The following is a 14,122-nucleotide window of genomic DNA, read 5'->3' on the forward strand; positions in this document are numbered from 1 at the left end:
AAAGAATGTGCCCTGTGTGAATGAGGGAGAAGCTTGTTCTACGCAGACGAAGAGCCAGTTCAAAGACTCTAGGGAGGGAATGAGCTTGGTGTTGTGAGCAACCAAACAGCTTTGGTAGGCAAGAAGAGAGCATGTATGGTTCTGTAAGTCATAGAGAATTCTGGAGGATTTTAAACCATGGCATGACCTGAATTTATGCTTCTAAAACTTTCCTATGGTTGCTATGTGCAAGACTGGAAGCAGGGACACCAGGTATTGCAGTAGCCCAGAGGAAGTGTTATGATCTCTTTGTCTAAGGTAAGAGTCACGGATATGCAGAGAATTGGACAGATTTAAGGTATTTGTTGGAGTAGAATCAATAGTGTTTGTAGATAAATAGCTTTTGTGGTTAAGTGAAAGAGAAGAATCAAGCTTAATTGTCAGCTTTGGGGCTTGAGCAAGTGGCTGGATGTTGATGCCGTTTTCCAAAATGGGAAGAAAGAGGTATGGAAGGGGTAGTTAGGGTGTATGCAGAAAGCAGTCGCTCAAGAGTTCTGTGTTGGTCATGCTAAGCATTAGTTGTCTATGTGTCTATCGAACATCTGTGTAAAGATGTTAAGAAGGCAGCTTGAGTCAGGAGTCCAGTTAAAGATAGAGGTCTGAGAATCATCAGGGTGAAAATATGGACTGGATGAAATCACCTAAAGAGACCTGGTAGACAGAGAAGAGAAAAGAAGTGGTGAGTACAGGATCTTGAAGCACTGTTGGATCAGAGGTCAAGTTGAGGAGATGAACCTAACAAAGGAGATTAGAAAAGAGTGGCCAACATGACAGAAGATGGAAACAAAATCAGCAGAATGTGGTACCTATCCAGGGACTCTTCAAGAAGCAGAGAGCAATCAAGTGCTGCTAGAAGATCTAGTAAGATAAGACCAGAAAATCAAATATTTGATTCCACATGAAGGAAATCATGTTTAAAGATCTAGCTACATCTACAACTACCCTTTCCCTACCACTTAAGGTCTTGGGGAGGAGCCTTTCATAATAAGTTTGCCAAGAGCTCTAGAGAGTTAAATTGAAAGTCAGAAGACAGGACTTTCCAGTATGACTGCTCCAGTGTGTAGAAAATCACAAGTGCACTCATCAAGATGATAAATAAACATGTGGTTTTAGCAGAGTCACTGAAACAAAGAGATGGATGTACTTTAAGATAAATGTAATTATCTTAATGAGTGGAAATGTATCTGTGGGCAATAATTACACATTATAAGGAAATAAGGATTACACGTAAATTGGCACCAGTCCACAAGTCAAGTTTTTCAATAGCTATTATATAACAGAGTTTTTAACTCAACAATTGATGTTGGAGGATGTGGCACAAACTGAACAACAATTCTTCTTTTCAATAGAACTGTCTTTGTTTAGGAAAATATTTGTAAAGCTGGTTAGGGGTAGAAAGGGCTCTGAAGACATGGGTCAGTGTGAAACAAACAGCTCTACATGAAAATGAATAAGAATTTAGTAGAGGGGAAAGAAAGAGGAGAGAGAAGGCAATGTAAGCAATATGGCAAGGGGGTAGTGTCCAATTTATAGACATAGCAGAAAGAGTTTTAGGAATTCATGTCTCTGACACTGAATTTTAGGTTGTTTATGCTGTCATACTATAAATTATCTGAATCTTATCAAAACTTTAATAAAATTTTACAGAAATAAATACCTGGTGTGCCTAGAGAAAAATCGGTAGGTCCTGGCATTTAGGAGTCTCCCAGTGAAAAAGCCAGCTCTCCACCCAGTTATTCTCCAGCGCACTTTACAGTTGACAAGGCCACGTCCAAGCACACAGAGCTTCCAAGCAGTGTTTTATTTAACCGAACTTTTCAAATATGAAGAGAAAGCCAAGGATTACTTGACATTTGAAGAAAGACTCTAACATAAAAGAGACATCAAAACAAGAAAGGAAACTCAAAAGAAACAGAGGCAACACACTAAAAAGAAGGAAACTTCAATGAAGCTACATTTGATGAGTTCAGAGAGATAAGAGAAACTATCCTTAAAACAAGGTGGGGATGCTATTAAGAAAAAATAAGCAGAGGTTATTATTAGGATAAGAAAGGGTTCTTATCAATTTAAATGATAGCTAAAATTACATATATATTTGTAAATCTATATAGAGATTATAAATTATATATATAAATATATATTTTTTATATTATATATATATGTTTGTAAAAGATTTGGAAAATAAAGTTAAGGAATTATCTCAATATTTTTTAAAAATTGGAGAGAAAAGAGAAAACTAGGAGGTCAATCCAGGAGGCCCACCATCTTACCAATAGGGTCCAGAATAGAAAAATGTCAAGAGAAGTATTAAAGGAACATTTTCTGGCCCTGAAGAACCTGAGCGTCCAGACTGCAAAGGCCTGCTGAGCATCCAGCACAATACATGAGAAAAGACTCACCACCGTTGTAAAATTTTAGAACACCAGGAAGACAGTAAAAGTTTGAAGAAAGGGAAAAAAACAGGTCACATATAAATGGCCAAGAATAAGAATGGCAGTGAATGCTATTACCCAGTGCTATCAAGATAGAACACAAAGGTTTTCTGATATTTAAGATCTAAAAAGTATTTGCCTCCCCTGCACCTTTTCTCAGGAAGTCTTCTAAAGGATGGCTCCACCTAAAGCAATGAGGGTAAACCAAGAAAGAAGCAATGGGATCCAGAAAGCAAGGAATCAACACAGGAGGGAGATGAAGGAAATTCCCTGGGTAGAAGTGAAAGTCAGTCCTCATATGACAAGTGGGCACTGGTGTAGAAAACAAACAATTCAGATGAAACTAGAGGACAAGGATAAACAAGAGAGAGAGCCCTATAAAAAAAATCCACTGACTTTGTTCTGGTAGATTTGCTTGTGTAGAAAGTTATATCAAGCGCTGTATTGCTGGAGCTTGGGAGTACGGACGCAGGAGCCAGACTGCCTGGGCTCAAATCCCGCCTCTGCCACTTATGATTTGATGCAAGTGAATTAACCTCTATGCTTCCGGTTTCCCATCTATAAGATGCAGATCATATGTACCTACCTCATGGAGTTATTTTGAAAATTAAATACATTACTATACTTAATATGCTAAAAACAGTGCTTTGAAGATTATGGCTGTGGGAGAGGCTGGGAAGACAACAGTATGTACAGAGAAAACATTTTTTAAAAAATGAGCAAATTATCAGCTCTAGGAAAAATAATTGAATAAGAAAGGAAACATAATAATAACAGGCTCCTTGGCTCAACAGTGAATATTCCATTGTTAGAATAATGCAAACACTGAAAATCATAATATAACAAATTGGAAGGATGAAGGAAGGAAAAAGGGATATAAGAGAGAAATCATTATCTATGATAGGAAGTGAATAGAGGTAGCATTCTATTTAGAATACAGAATTAGATATTAAAATGAATGGCTAACCATGTTTAGTCCTGAAAGAACAGGACATGGTTAACTACAGCCATTTGGTTACTAGAAATAATGAATGAATGAGAGAAACAAATATATTTATTTATGTATTTGCTTATTTATTCTTTAAAAGGGGATATAGGAGGATCAGAGGCTGTTGCAATAATTCCAGAGCACTGACATCCAAGAGGCACCTCAAGGTTAGGGGTCGGTGGCACTCTGCACCATGGGGTTTGCGTTGCTAGGGAACAAGGCTGGGAAAGGAGGAGCTACCCTATTAGGGCATTCCATTCTACAGACACAGAACCTGGGTCTCCCTTATCCTGGGAAGATTCTTGTCCTGTCCCCTGCAGGGACACTCTAATCCTAAAAAATTATGGGGGAGAACTTCTTTTTGACCTCCACCACCTAGGACGTGAGTTAAGTTTGGCTTGACACTACAACCACTCCTTTAAAAAAAGAACAAATTTTGGTTTGAAACCATATTTTCTAAAACAGAAAGTCATGATACAAAAGTGATATTTAAAGGCACATGACTGACATCTGCGTAAAGGGATACATTTCTCTGTTGTGCTCTAAAATTAAATAGATGAAAAGGATTTTGCCAAGGAACAGCTGGAAGAATGAGAGAGAAAGCAAACAGGTTGCCCACGTGAGGATCAAGCGAAAATGAGACCTGAATTTGTCTGGGCTCATGGGATGTTTCAAGGCCAAACCAAGTTGTGAATACCCTGATGGTGCCTGCCAGGTGTCAACGCTGGCTGGCACTTTTCTGCCTCAGTAACCCATCACTAGGATTTGCCTCCATCCCTGGAGAGGCTTCTTTCTTTGTGGTACTCAGCCCCCACACTGTCTTTAAGAGCTGAATAAAACCACAAGACTAGCCAGCATGGAGGAAGTCATTTTATTAAGCATGTTCCTGTCTGGGGGACAGATGTGTTGGAATTTCAATGAAGGAACTGAAATTTCAACAGCTGAGCTAGAGACAGCTGCTCCAGAAACCCAGAGGGAGACCTAGGGTGCTTGTGTTTTGTTTCGTATCTTGGCAACACTCCTTGTTGCTGCTGACCCAGAGCAGAGGCCCAGCTCCTTTGGGACGGACCCTTAGACAATCATATTTCCAGCTGTGTCTGGAAGAAACAGTGTGATAAAGTCACAGGGACTCCTTACTTGGGTCATAGAAACACCAAGACATCACCTGAGAATAAAATCCCACATAAAATATAAATGAATGGACATTTTATGGCAGCCACGGAAAGTATTTTTTAGGAAACAAAATGCAGATGAATCTTTTTTTTTTAGAACATCTGAAATTCTGGTTAAATAGCCTTGGATTCATAATTTCGACAATAAGCAGGCACACTGAATTTTGGGTTTAATTCCTTAAAGCTTGTGCCTATAAAGTGAATCCATGCTAGCCACTTTTTCTAGAAAGTATCTGCATTGATTTTCTCACTTTTTCCTCCTCGTTTAGAGCTATGGTAAAAAGCAGATTGAAGAAGGGTAGAAATATTTATGAAGTGCCCATTCTGTTCTGGGCATTGTGCTAGAAGCTTTGCCTACATAATCATAAAAATTATAATTGTAAGCCAGGAATTATTATTATGATACCAATTTTAAACATGAAGAAACTGCAGCTCAGTTTAAAATATGTCCAAATCGAAAATCACAAGGCTGAGGAGCAGCAGAGCTGAGATTCAAATGAGGTCTGCCTGAATCTTAAATCTATGCTCTTTGCATCCCAAACATGGACCACCGTTTTCTCTTATGCAGGAAGGCAGCACTGCCACTAACAAAATATTACATTCCATTTACTCATGGAAGTCCTATAGGACAGTCCCATAAATTCAAACTGCAAGAAAGAATGTGCTTGTCTCTAGTTTATCGATTAAGATTCCTGCTGCGACACATTTCTCTATTTTGCCAAGTATTTAAAAATCTCCATTATTCGTTGCTTCTCATCTTGCCCAATGGAAGTTGGCAAGCACTGTTATCCTCACTTAATAACCCAAGTTATCCAGGGAATAGCCTGGATTAGAAGCTATGATACCCGAAGCTCGTGGATAAGCGCTCTGAGTCTCCTGTCTAGACTCGATGAATAATTCAGAGGTCTATTTGATGGAAATCCAGTTAGGAGTCTGGCAGATTTCATGGCTTCAGAGCTGTGGCATCCCGGGCACTACTTGCCTCAGTTTCCTCCTATCTCTTGGATTGCTTCTCCTTAAGGGGAATTCTCTTATTCCCTTAGCCTTTAAGTGTTGGTATAACTCAAGTTTCTGGGCCCAACCCTCTCCTTGATCATTCTCTTCATTCATTCAGCCAAAATGTGTTTGAGCTCCTAGTACAAATGCATGTCAACTGCCTACTGGCTTTCAGGTCTGTTTCTGACTCTTCCCCTGTTCTGCTCTGTACTACAGGCTCCCTTGCCCTCTAGCTTCTGGTTACTTATGGGAGGTATGGCGTAAAATTGGAGGGTGGGGGAAAAAGGAAGAAGGCCAGATATTGTCCCCACCCCTTTTCCTCTCTTCCTACCTCTCTCCCCTCCCTCTTGTGCAGCTTCGGGTCCTGGTCTTATTGTGGTTCTGGCTCCTGTTAGACAATGGGCTCCCTTCCTCCACTGAAGCCCTAGGGGTGATGGCAGCTACCAGCTGCTACCAACTTGTGGGGTGCTCATTGCTTCTTGTTTGGCTTTCCAGCTTTTCTATCATCCTTTTACCCAATTATCTGTATTAAATCCCATTGGCTTGAAAGACCTAGAGGACTGTTTTCCTGGCTCTGTCCTGACTGACATAGACAGACAGCATTCTTAGTTACAAGCTACAGAAACCAACCCTGACATGTTGGCAGGAAAGGAATTTATCACAAAAGATATTGGAGAGATCAAAGAATCTCTGAGAAGACCAAAGAACCAGACTTAGAGATCTTAAAATCTCCAAGTAGAACTGTTTGGGTAAAGCCATGCTTGAAGTCTTGGGTGGCACCACATGTGTCACCAACAGTGGATTCTGGAAGCTACCATTCACATTGTTGTCTCTGCTACCATCTGTCAACGGAAGCAATCCTGGGCATTTCTTTCTTCTTCATGACATTGGCTTCCAATTTAGAGAGTGGAGTGGCTGCCTCTGATTGGTGAAGCACAGGTCATGTGCCCATCGCTGCCTGCAAGTGTATCTGAAATGTTCAGTTCCTATCATGGGAGATGGGCTCTTCATAGGCAGCAGAATTCCCTACATATAGAATAAGGATTTGGATGCCCAGTAGACATTTGAGTTTGAGCAGACCTTGAGACAAGGATTCAAGTGTAAGTGGTTTATTCGGGAGTTGGGTAAGCGAGGGCAGTAAGAGAGGAGGAGGAGATCAGATAGAGAAGATAAGGAAGGGAAAACAGCCAATGGAGGGTAAATTATCAATTGAGTTATCGCCTTGCGTAACTAGAACTAATCCTCTTGGGGACTCTGGGAGCCCCAGAGGACATGCCTCATAGTCATCCCACCCAAGGGATGGGAGCTGGGATATTTATCTACCAACTGTATCCCACACCACTGAGAGCAACTGGGGTGGGATTTAACTCCTCCACACTCCCAGCCTCCTTCCTTCACGTGTGAGCTGAGTGGGCCTCAGCAGCCACAGAAAACCTTCAGGCAAATAAATGTGGGGACTGACAGTTGAAAGTTGGGCAGGTGTAAGCTGAAAAGGTAAGGGAGGGAGGCCATGGCAGGGCGCCAACCTGCAGGGGAACAGCAATGGTCCACAGGCACTAGGAACAGCTGAGCACTGAAGTTACAACAGTGGACAAGAGAGAAGCATTTCTGGCCTCACTAAGCTGGTGGTCTCAAGATTGACATGTGTGAACAGGCAAGTACAACACAGAGGAACAAGCGCAGCAACAGAGGGAGCCTAGGGAGCTAGAGTGAGACTTCTGGCCTCTATGACCCAGGAGGAGGGGATGACCTCTTACTCATTTTTGAATCTCCATTGCCTAGGATGATACCTATTCAAGTCACGTTTTCTGGCCCAATGTACTGTCGGGCACAGTCCCGGTGTGTCACATTCACTGTCTGTTTCTCACTATAACCCAATAAGGTAGGCATGTCCTCATTTTACAGGGAAGAAAGTTAAGACCATCACAATTACTCCTACCTGCTTGGCCACTCCCAGCCATTCTTCATCTCTCAGCTTTGACGTAATTTCTCTAAAAGGTTTGCCTGCACGGTGTGCCCCACTTCCAAGCCTGGGCTATCCCTGTCATAGGACTTGTCTTCTGTATCGTAACTGAAACTCATTCTTGTGTATTCTCAGGAGCTGAGGTCTTTGACAGCAAGAACTATGTCTGTTTTGTTTAGCACTGTACGCTCAGCATCCAGGCTAGTTCTGACACATTCTAGATGTGCAAACCTCATTTACACTGATTATTTTTTGAATGACTTCAATATGTGAAGAAGGCTCAGGGACGTTGAGTAACTTGACCGGTCACAAATCTAAGAGGTGGCAGAACTGAAGCTTGAACTGTCATCTGTCTGATCCCTAAATATGTCCTATACTTTGGTAAGCATTAAGCACTTTACCTGTCTATGGCTACTAGAAAATTTAAGTTGGCTTAAAGGCTATTTTAAGGTCAAAAGTAATGGGGCAGGAAGTGTCTAAGAACTTCCCATAATCATCAGGCTGAGGGATTACTAGCAGAACTCTAGACAGAATGCTAGAAGAAAGATCCTAGAGTCAAGGACCCACAGTCAAAGCTTTGGCTGGACGGGACAACCTTTAAAATACCCCCTAGATTTAATATTCTAACGTTTTTAACAATCTCTAGGTAAAAGGAAAATTGTTCCTTCTAGCACCAATAACTAATTGGCCTTATTAGCTTAATAAACCAAAATAATTTTAAAGTATTGGGGATAAAGTGATTTTTAAGGCACCTGATGTGGTTTTTCATGATCCTTCAGACTTCGCAGAAAAGTCATCTCAAACTTCCAGCTGCCAGACATACACCTAGCCACGTTCAAAATGAAAGGGAAGAGAGCGGGTCCAGCCTGGCGGTGTAGGGGTTGAGTTCATGCTCTCCACTTTGGTGGCCCGGGTTTGCAGGTTTGGATCCCATGCGTGGACCTAGACCACTCGTCAGCCACGCTGCGGTGGTGACCGACATACATAATGGAGGAAGATTGGCCCAGATGTTAGCTCAGGGTGAATCTTCCTCAGCAAAAAAAAAAAAAAAAAAAAAAAAAGAAAGAAAAAAGAAAGAGAAGAGGGAGGCATGGTTTGGAAACCCTCAAAGGAATTCTTCTGCCATATTTACCGAGTTCTCTTTCCTTTATTTTTACAAAATCAATGAGAGCCATTTATCCTCCATGCATAAACATTCCACATTTCCTCAATGCTAAAATGGCCAAGAAGCAGCACAGATTTACCAACAGCTTTTCGGTACCAGGGGGAGGGAGTGGGAGGAGGAGGCGGGCAGTTGGGAGTTGGAACAGACAGGAAATGCTACAGGAACTGTTCACAGAAAGTATGATGTACACATCCTGATTTTAGTGTTAAAATGTGGCCCAAAGAAAGTCTTAGAATTGAAAAAAAAAATGCTCATTAAGTATAAAATCTTCAAATGGTATTAGCGAAGAGCCTACACATTTTGTCCAAATGAGATTGCTAGACAGAACCAAAAGATAGTGGGAACAACAAGAAGAGGTTTCCTATAAACTACAGTCTGAGGAGGTAAAAATTCATTTTTAAATTTTCTTGAAGCATGTAAAGCATTTAGATTTGTTTCTGAAAACTAGTAAATTGAAAAATTACCAGTCCAATCCATAGTTACATATATAATAATGCCGGTGCTTTGAAAATTAGCGTGAGCTTTCTTGGTTAAAAATTGAAGTGGATCTAATTTCCGCATTAGCTCTTTTTCTTCTGGAGAAAAATATGTCTGTGCCCCACCAGCTTTTAAATGGAAATCCATAAATGCAGCAAATCACATGAACAGTTCATCAGTCATCCTTTGACTCGATCACTGATTCAGAAACTCTGAAGTGAACACTGGGTTGTATTTCATCTGGTTCTCACCGCTTCAGTAGCTTCCAGCAGAGTCCTGCTACAGCGCCCACCCACAGGGTTGAAATGGCAGCCAAAAGCAAAACATCTTCGTCAAAGGATAAGCATTTCACGAATCCCTCAAGGATCTCAATATATAACCCAAGATATGACAATGAGAACCAAGAGCAGGACAGACACTGAATATATATACAAAGTTAAGTTAAGAGAAGGTGCGAAGGAAAACACTAAGATCAAGAGTACATACTCTGTTGCCCCCTTCCTCTGCTCACAGCTGAGCCCTAATCAACCCCAGAGCCAGATGTATCCTCAGAATCCATCTTAACACATTTCTCCATAAAGTCATTCCAGACAATTGGGAACAGAACCAAGATAGAATTCTTTGCCCCCATCACTGAAGACAGAATATTTCAAGCCATGGATATCTCCCGTACATATTGTACCCTGGCTACACTGAGCTATTCACCCATTCTTGAATGTGCCAGGCGACTTCAAGCATCTTTGCTTTTGTTTATTCTGTTCTCTCTACTCAAGAATATCTTATATCTACTCCTTTGCCTGTGGAAATCTTATTTTTTGTTTGCGGCTCTATACAACAATTTCCACTTCTGTGAGGCATGCCCCATTCATGACCTCTAACCATAACTAATTGTTTGTAGTTGTTCATTTAGTCACGAGTTCCAGATAGTGGAGTCTGGGGAAGCTAAAGGGAAATGTCTACCAAATAATGATGATCATGATCATTATTATTATATAGAGCATTTATATATAAAATATATTTAAGCCCAACACAAAGCTAAAGAGAGCAATAACGAGATTTATGAATTGGAATTCCTTACCCCATTTCTTTTATAAAGCTGTAGGTTCTACTATAAAGTGAGTCAATATATAAAAGTTTAGTGTAAACCTGAGTTCCTATTGTAAAATGCAACAAGGACAGAAATTTGAACATAACATCATTTTGTCCTGAGCTATAAAAACTCCTATTAAGGTAAAACATCTTACCTCACAAAAAGTGTTTTAAGAAATAGCGAATATTGTAGTTCAGTCATTCCCACGCTGGGCTGATATCCAGATTCATAGTGGAACTTTTGAAGAACATAGATTCCTTGTCCTCACAGTAGGCCTGTGGGTCAGCATCTTTGGAGAGTAGGACCCAAGAATTGGTATTTTATAAAAGCTCCCATAGGTGAACTAAAGAATAACCAGGCTGACTGTCTTAATTGATGGTTTTTTATAATTAACCATCTGAGCTAGGGATATCAGTACGTGTTCCTTACGAGTACACGTCAATGAACATAAACGTTTGGGCGCCCAATATTTGATTCCAGTCATGCTGTCAATTTCAGGGAAGATACAAACAGTTTACTCATTTTAGTATTTTGGCATTGTAGTTATGGGAGAAAAAGGACTGCTAAAAGTTTCAAGTCTTTAACAAATTTCTGGAAAACAAAATATTGACTTATCTTCAAAGAAATGTCTCATGGTTTTCTTCAGTCTAAACAAGAAAATATTTGGGGGGAAAACTTTGTTAAAATTCAACATGACTGATTTATCCAAACATGAATAAAACTGTTTTTCACACTTTAAAAGACAGTGTGAAAATCTTTTTTTTAATTTTTTTTCTTCATGTCAATTGCCAAAAGAGCTTAGTTTTTAAGATTTCTGTTACATGATGACCACATCTTCTTAAATAAGCAACGAACTTGGGTATGTTCAAAAAACTAAAAATTTACAATAACAGTGTTTTTAAAAATTGGAATCCCTGAGGATCTAATTTACAGCTGGTTTGGAGATAACAACTCAAATCCTAAGATAAAAGGAGGTTCAAATCTAGTGAACCCCATTAATTGGATGTTTTCTGACAATTCTCGAAGTGCCACTCTATGGGTTATCCACACATACCTGGTGCCCAGTCTCCTGCTAGTATGTTCTATGCATGTGTGCTCCACCTGGAACCAAGGACCTTGACACAAATGAATGAGTTGACTCAAACTCTAACAAATAACACGAGAAATGCATCTGACTCCCAAACAACACATTACGCTCAACACAAATTAGTATAAAGTATGGCTGGTAGGTAAAAGGAGGACGTCAACGGCATTTAAGAGCAATATTTGAAATTGCATTGCAAAACATTCATTTTCATGAAGCTCCTTTCTGTGCTCTTTTTTTTTCCCTTTGAGAAATAAGCTTAGAGACAAAAATAACATGAACCCACCAACTTCTTGAGTCAGACCAAGCAATGGTAAACTTTCACCATCCCTGTAATGTGTCAATCTGCCTTTGAGGTTAAGATAAATTTCACAGTACACAGCGAAATGAATTTGAACCATGGCTGTGCTAGGCATGGGAAATATAATACTAAAATTCTTCTGGTTTCCTACATGAGAATTTATAGCTTTCACAACACATGAATATGGTTTTTGGAGTAAAGGTAAAGTTGCAGTCCTCACATTCAGCTGGGCAGCTGAGAAGATCTGGGTAACTTTCCATCTTTGCTCTACAGATGACATCGAAAAGCAGAGGATTTATTGTGTCAGGTTGTATTTTCCATCAATGGCCATGTTCATATTTCTGGTCCCACACAGTCTTGCAGAACTTGCTACGTGTCCATTGAGAGGTAGAGTCTATTTTTCTTCTCCTTGGACCTGGGCAATGCTTTGAGACTATCTTGACTAAGAGAATGTAGAGAAAGTAATGCTGTATGACTTTCAAGGTTAGGTCATTAAAGTTGATAAGCTTCCACCTGGTTCTCTCTCAGGACGCTTGCCTTTGGAACTGAGCCACCATATGGTGGGGAAGACAAGCAGCCACACATAGGGGTTCCAACCACAGTCCCATAGTGGTCCCAGGCAACAGCCACTAACAACCACCAGACTAGGGAGTGACTGCCCCTTCAGATGATTCTATCTTTCAGCCTTCCAGTCACCCGACCTGATGCCAAGTAGAACAGAGACAAAATGTCCCCACCAGGCCCCATCCAAATTGCAAATCCTTGAGCAAAACAAACACTGTCATTGTTTTAAGCTATTGTTTTGTGGTGGTTTGTTCTGTAGCAACTGGAATACTCATCAAGTATCTTGAATCTATTTTATCTTCTGTCAATAGTTTGTCACTTTTCACCAGGAAAATAATCATTTAGTGATAATTCCCTCCACAATGATTCATATATTGTGGTATCTGATTCTCTCATGATAACTGTCTTGTATCCACTATGTATTTGGTCACTGTTCGACCAGCATCATGTGAGAGCTAAGCTTGGTCAACTTGGGCAAGGTGAATTCTTTCATTAAAAATTATAAAAGTAGGGGCCGGCCCCATGGCTGAGTGGTTAAGTTTGCGCCCTCTGCTTCGGTGGCCCAGGGTTTTGACAGTTTGAATCCTGGTTGCAGACACGGCACCGCTCACCAAGCCACGCTGAGGTGGCATCCCACATGCCACAACTAGAGGGACCCACAACTAAAAATATACAACTATGTACCGGGGGACTTTGGGGAGAAAAAGGAAAAATAAAATCTTTAAATCAGAAAAAATATTATAAAAATAATACTCATGAAAATTAGTAAAAATGAAAAAGGAACATCCCACTTTGTTGCCTAACTTACCCTTATCAAATCCAGTCTGTTTCCATCCTTTCAGAACCATCTCTGCTTCTCTACGTCCTTATTCACACACACCCTTAAGTACACATCTTAGACATTTTCCCCTGTAGATCGTGAGTTTCTTTTCAGTATGTGGTTAAAGCAAGCCTATTAGTGATAATTATGATCAGGATGTGAAGATGATGGTGATGGCTGCCATTTTTTGAGCTCCTACTATATGCCAGGCAATGTTGAACATGGAAAGCTTGAAATTGGCTATGGTGGGATGATTTATAAAACAGAAATTGGCAAATATTAAAAATAAGGGCTTTTGTTTCTGAAAAGTAGTTGTTAAATTTACCAGCAAGGATCATGTTTGTCTTTGCTTATTAATACATCTCCAGCACCTAGGACAGTGTCCAGCACGTGGAAGGTTCTCGGTAAATATCTGCTGAATGAATGAACGAATGTTCTAATCACAGGCTCAGACAATATTCCAGTTAATGCCCTTCTGAAATGAATGGGACCTACCAGTTTTACGAATGAGCATGCTTCCAAAATACAACTTCTATTTATTCTTTGTTTTCAGACCCTTCTTTATTTGGACAATTGGATTACCCTCTCTGAGTCACCAGAGCCAATGACATAACTGAAGCATGCAATTCACCGGGGAGCACAGTTACCCAATGGTCAACTTATCATGATAAAATAAATTCAAACCTCATAACAAAAAAGCATCCTTTCTTCCCTCATCTTTTTTGCCAGCATTTGTCATACTCAAATGTTTTTTCAGGAGTTAGCTAGTCAAGAAAAATACCAGTAACTTCTTTAAACAGAAATGGTGGGAGGGCTGGTGGGAGATGAAGAAAGTGGGAATAACAAAATATAAAAAGAATAGGCATCTAGGCCTTATTGTCTGTCAGAGGAAGAAAATCATACCTCAAAGATGATTGCCTCCAAAGTTAACCAACTACGCAGATAAAAATAAGCAACTTACGCACTTTAGGCCTAAAGGAGTCAAGACAGCGTGCTAATGATCAGGTAGAGGACAAAGGCACTCCTGAAGG

The 14,122-nt window shown here is 40.2% G+C and overlaps 2 long non-coding RNA genes across 10 annotated transcripts in view; one reads left to right on the forward strand and one right to left on the reverse strand.

Annotated features, from left to right (window-relative positions):
* The window catches only part of LOC138920295 (uncharacterized), a 46,070-nt gene extending 32,281 nt beyond the window's left edge, over positions 1–13,789 (forward strand). Inside the window, exon 2 of the long non-coding RNA XR_011431186.1 lies at positions 13,645–13,789. This is a non-coding gene — a long non-coding RNA (uncharacterized lncRNA). The remainder of the gene's footprint in view (positions 1–13,644) is intronic.
* LOC102147749 (uncharacterized) overlaps positions 1–14,122 on the reverse strand; it is a 156,805-nt gene that overhangs the window by 35,649 nt on the left and 107,034 nt on the right. For 4 of the 9 annotated variants that reach the window (XR_011431180.1, XR_011431183.1, XR_011431177.1 and 1 more), the window contains 2 exons: positions 11,377–11,437; positions 10,477–10,611 (listed from right to left, as the gene is read on the reverse strand). The exons of 4 other annotated variants lie outside the window; for them this stretch is intronic. This is a non-coding gene — a long non-coding RNA (uncharacterized lncRNA). Of the gene's footprint in view, positions 1–10,476; positions 10,612–11,376; positions 11,438–13,079; positions 13,181–14,122 lie in introns of all 9 variants that reach the window. One more of the 9 variants, XR_011431179.1, reaches the window with a different exon arrangement.

This window comes from Equus caballus, chromosome 23, assembly GCF_041296265.1.
Source record: "Equus caballus isolate H_3958 breed thoroughbred chromosome 23, TB-T2T, whole genome shotgun sequence".
Classification (NCBI taxonomy): Eukaryota; Metazoa; Chordata; class Mammalia; order Perissodactyla; family Equidae; genus Equus; species Equus caballus.